The sequence below is a fragment of the Tursiops truncatus genome, chromosome X (assembly GCF_011762595.2).
Source record: "Tursiops truncatus isolate mTurTru1 chromosome X, mTurTru1.mat.Y, whole genome shotgun sequence".
In the NCBI taxonomy this organism is placed as follows: Eukaryota; Metazoa; Chordata; class Mammalia; order Artiodactyla; family Delphinidae; genus Tursiops; species Tursiops truncatus.
Genome location: NC_047055.1, coordinates 104,312,490 through 104,318,335, shown reverse-complemented (window position 1 = coordinate 104,318,335; position 5,846 = coordinate 104,312,490).

The window sequence follows — 5,846 nt, the reverse complement described above, 5'->3', positions numbered from 1 at the left end:
AATCTTGGCATAAAAGTAATTATTTATGTCCAGAGAGCTGCAAAGGATAAGGCCAGGAAAAAAGACAAATGCCTGACCATTAGGAACATTTTGTACCGTATTTTCAGATTGTGGTTGGGCTTGTATAAGTAGAGGCGTATTAAAAGTACATGAAATTAGAAGGTGACTTAATTTTTTATTCTAGAAAGATTACTCTAGCAATAATGTGAAGGAAACCATGCCATCAATGTATGAATAATAAATTAATAATAACCAACATGTACTGGACATGTTCTATGTGTCATACATTCTGCTCATGCTCTCTTGTATTGTTCAATTTAGTGCTTACAAAAAAACCCTGTGAAGTAGGTATTATCACGTGGCCTTAGATTGAAATCTATTATTGATTTTTTCATATATCAATAATTATAGTATCATAAGATGAATATTTGAAATGGAAAATCAAAGGGCCAATGCACAATCTGAGAAAAATATGAGAACTTTTCATTCGTTTCCAGTTTGCGTCTTTAATGTGGTTATCCATTTTATATGAGGATAAGGGAAAAGGAGAAATAAGATGGTTCCCAGCTTTTTGGCTTAGATGTATGGTGAGGTTATTCACTGAGAAAATAGGGTGAAAGGAGTGCATTTGGAGAGAAGATAATAAATTAAGTTGGGATATTTGATTATGTGTTGTCTGAGAATATTAAGTGAAGATATTTCAGAGGAAGTTGGATGCATGGATCTGAAGCTTAGAATAAAGATGTGGGTTGGACACATGGATTTAATGGTTATCAACACACAGGCAGTAGTGTAATTATCTACAGAGGATATGATTTGAAAAGGAGATTAAGCAAAAGCATCCATTGGCATTCATATCAATATTTAGGTGATCAGCAGAGGAAAAAGCGCCATAAGAGGACAATGAGAAGGAATAGTTAAGGCAGAAAAGGAGAAAAGGAAAAGCATGTTTTATCTAAATGTAAAGAAGGTGAGATTCAAGAAGGCAATTGTTGAAAAGGCCAAGTGTTCCACAGAAGTCAAGTAAGATGAAAGTGAAAATGTCCATTGGATTAGAAAATTTAGTCATGAGCAACTTAGCTGAGAGCATGTTTTGTAAAGATTTGCAAACAGATGAAAGCCACCTTGAGGAGAAGGTGGCTAGGCCAGTAAAACAATTATGACCAATTCTTCTAAGAACTCTCATAGTAAAGGAAGGGAGGGGTGGTGTTCAGGGTCTTTTTTTTCTTGCTTTAGGTTTCTTACTGTGTGGTTTAGTTTATGTTTCCCGTGGTAAATATTTAAGCATGTTTATACACATTAGAGGGAAGGATGTTTATATATGGTAGAACCAGCAGGGGGGAAAAAAAAGGAATCAGATTAAGAGCAAAGAAGTGGCTTTGATCTATAAATGAGGTAGAGCGTTCACCCTTCTCGGAAGCAGGAAGGAGGAAGGATGGAGGGAAGGGTGAGTTCTAATATCAATGCCTGCAGAGAGTCCTTAACCTTATTTTTCATGTCAAATCACAATCAAAGACATTTAAAACAAAGTCACTAAAGAACATTAAAATGTGCTTCTGGGCTTCCCTGGTGGCGCAGTGGTTGAGAGTCCGCCTGCCGATGCAGGGGACACGGGTTCGTGCCCCGGTCTGGGAAGATCCCACATGCCGCGGAGCGGCTGGGCCCGTGAGCCATGGCCGCTGAGCCTGCGCGTCCAGAGCCAGTGTTCCACAACGGGAGAGGCCGCAACAGTGAGAGGCCCGCGTACAGGAAAAAAAAAAAAAAGTGCTTCTATTACGCTAAAAAAAACTACTGTTTTTCCTTAGTTATCACTCTTCAGAGCAATACTTTCTGGCTTGAATATCCTGCCTAATTAGTGTAAGACTTAACCTGTATTGTCCAAGGCACCAGCTAGATTTTGCTCCCTAGGAAAGGACATTAGAAACATGTTAGTTTCTTGTGATCAATATGGCTCACTTTTTAAAGAGGAAGTTGTTAATTTCTTTGAATCATTGATTATCTTTGGGCTGTTTCCGAGAATGTACAATAGTGCTGCAATTAGGAATGACACATACTGAAAAGATTATTGCTCTGGTTTTAAATTGTTTAGTTCTGATTTTAGAAGTTTCATCTGCCTCTGAAAAATTTCAAACCTGCATCTATATTCTTACCATGTAAGAAGTGGATCTAGTACACCATTTCCGCCTTCTACTGGCAATGATATGTCCTAACTCTGGCTTGGGGAGTCCAAATAGGATGCAGAAAATCTGTTGTGGATATCCAAAGTGCAGACTACCTGTTCATAATGAACGCTTTCAAAATCATTTCTTTGTAAGAGCACCCGTAACAGGTCTTTTATAGGAGAGGCTCTGAAATGGAATTTCTATAGTACAGGGGTCCCCAACCCCCGGTCCATGGCCTGTTAGGAACTGGGCCACAGAGCAGGAGGTGAGTGGCCGGTGAGTGAGCAAAGCTTCATCTGCGGTTCCCCATTGCTCACATTACTGTCTGAACCGTCACCCCACCCCCCGGGTCCATGGAAAAATTGTCTTTCATGAAACCGATCCCTGGTGCCAAAAGGGTTGGGGACCTCTGCTGTAGTAGGTTTCACCAAACTTTAAATTCTTGATTACCATGTTATCATCAATGTGTTCATAATATAATGTTACTAAACAACCATTAACATGATCTTCTGAAAACACAATGTTGATTTCACAATGTCACAGTCATATATATAATTTTGAATATGAGTCCTCCTATGAACCCATTGTTAGTAGTTTCTAAGTGAAGTTTATTTGGAAATAATGATACAGTCATCAGCCTTTGACTTTTACTACAATATTTGGCTATTCATAATGTCCCCATACATAAAGGGTGAATGTATAATCTTTTGTTCTAGTTCAGATATTATGCAGAAAATCCAAAATAACATTTTTCTTACTTTTAAAAATATGAGAACATTTACAGTGAAGCTGCAGTAGTTTTTGCTGGGTTTAGCCAAGTAAAATATGTACCCAATAAACTTTTACAGAAAAGGGTTAAAGTATACTCTGATAAAAAGTTACTTTGGGGCAAACTGACCATATTGCAGTTGTTACCTATCACTCAGCTGAAACAAAATCACTGTCTGGCTTTGGGCAACCATATACCCTAAATTGAAAATTCTGTAATCCATTTCATGGCATAACGCTGAAGGGCTCTAGAGTCTGTAGGTCAAATCAGGTACCCAAAGAACATGAAATTTTGGTCAGTTTACTTTTACCTATACCTGGAATCCTGTTCTGTCATGTGTAAAAATTGTGGCAGGTGTCATGAGTCAGTACACAGCTGTAAACATAGCTGTATGGTTGTCTCCCTAATGATGTTCTCATCATGATGTTTCTGTGTAGCTGTGGGAATAAATATCTGTCTGAATTCTCAAAGCCTCAGCACAATTGATCTGGGGCTAAATTAAACCCAAAGAGAGTGTAACATGCTCTTTATCATTACATTGTTGAATATATATATTTGAGAGTTATGTATTAAACTATCTCTATGCACCTAGCAGTGCTAAATCCTCTATAGATATGGATGAAAATGACTCTCATATAATCACTGCTCTTGTATTTGTAGATGCTGGTATGTAATTTTCTTTGGGAAGGTTTTTGGTTTGCATTTGCTTACTTACATGGAAATCAGTTAAAAGAAATTGGGAAGTATTTAGGGGGTGGAAACATTGGGAATGATACAAATATTATTTTAAAAACTTGTGTTAATTTCTGTATGTGCTAGTGATGCATATATTCAAATTTAACCTCCTGAAAATCCCAGGGAATAAAACTCTAAAGATCAGAAGATGCACAGTCTCTTTAACAAGTAGGGCTTGCATTTGCAAGCTCTGATAATAAAAGAGCCAGCCCTCGCATCCTGGTTGTACAAATTGGAAACCCATTTAGCATGCAATTATAATGCGTAAGAGATCATGGTGCTCTAATAAATCCCTAATCATATTCGTGGCCACCATCAAAGTGAGGGGCTGCCCAAGTTAAATATAGAAGCATGTACCTGGAGAGTCAGACTTTTGCTTGGCATGTTTTTAGTCAGCATTCCATGTGTATGCAGTGGTGGCTAGTGTGGTGTGCTTGAAAGTTTGAGGACTTGCCTTGCCACCAATCAGCTAAGGGAACTTGGGAACACCCCTTAAGCTCTCCTGGTACTACAACAATCTATGAGAAGAGAGACTTGGACTAAATGACTTCCAGTGTTCTTAATGTGTAACAATTTGATTAGTTTAGTACTAGAATAATAGTAAAGAAAATGATAACCCTGTCCTGTGGTGGGTGTATAGAGTATAGTGAGTGATTCAGATAAAGGTTATATACAGCAAACAGCCTAAGAATTTTTTTTCAAGAAATAATTGACAAAAATTATATGAAAGCAAAGAGTTACAGAGATAAAACCTTCCAACGTAGTGCTTATGTCTTCAGAGCAAAAGAGAGAGACCAGACAGACTTACATTGCTGGGAAACAGGTAGCCAAGTAGCTGCTTGAAAAGCCACAAAAGGGAGCCTTCTTCAAAGGGACGGGCACATGGGTGAGATAATCCCTGGTTTAGCCTTTGACAGGCTTGCATCTCAGCCCTCGCTTCTGTTTGAGCTATTATGTGCTGACTTCAGCATGGGAGCGCTGAAATTGGGGCATGACTGCACATTTCATTACCGACTCTGCTCTCCCAAACCCTGGGAAAATAATGCTTTTTTACAAACCTATACCTGTCAATCCAATAAAAAGGGGTATACAATAGATAATGAACGTGTCTCATTAGATTATTCATTTATAGAACAAAATCTAGGATGAAACAGTCCTTGGATGAATAGAGGTATGATTTTTATCAATGAAATAAAACGTATCTAACTGCTAAACCGTTTAACAACCAGTGAGCTTGTTAGGCTAAGTATAACGAAAGAGTCACATTTTATAAAAATGACTGGACCCACATTCCAAAATAAAGAAATCTGCTTTGGAAAATATGCAATTAAAGACAGCAAAAGAATTGGGCTCTTATTCAGCCTAAGACTTTTAAATCAATATAATGTTATTTTAGAATATTCATACATGAGAATTTATACTTTTGTATTAGCTTAACAAGCACCTAGGGAGTCTGAACAGTTAAGTTTATATAACTAAAGGAAGTACAGATAATGCAATCCCTATCAAACTACCAATGGCTTTTTTCTTTCTTTTTTTTTTTTTTTTGCGCTACGCGGGCCTCTCACTGCTGTGGCCTCTCCCGTTGCAGAGCACAGGCTCCAGACATGGCCCAGCGGCCATGGCTCACAGGCCCAGCTGCTCCGCGGCATGTGGGATCTTCCCAGACCTGGGCACGAACCCATGTCCCCTGCATCGGCAGGCAGACTCTCAACCACTGCGCCACCAGGGAAGCCCCAATGGCATTTTTCACAGAACTAGAACAAAAAATTTCACAATTTGTATGGAAACACAAAAGACCCCAAATAGTGAAAGCCATCTTGAGAAAGAAAAACAGAGCTGGAGAAATCAGGCTCCCTGACTTCAGACTATACTACAAAGCTACAGTAATCAAGACAGTATGGTACTGGCACAAAAACAGAAATATAGATCAATGGAAAAGGATAGAAAGCCCAGAGATAAACCCACACACATATGGTCACCTTATTTTTGATAAAGGAGGCAAGAATATACAATGTAGAAAAGACAACCTCTTCAATAAGTGGTTCTGGGAAAACTGGACAGCTACATGTAAAAGAATGAAATTAGAACACTCCCTAACGCCATACAGAAAAATAAACTCAAAATGGATTAAAGACATTGATCCTTTTAAATATGGTTTAGGCTAAAAATTCTTTCCT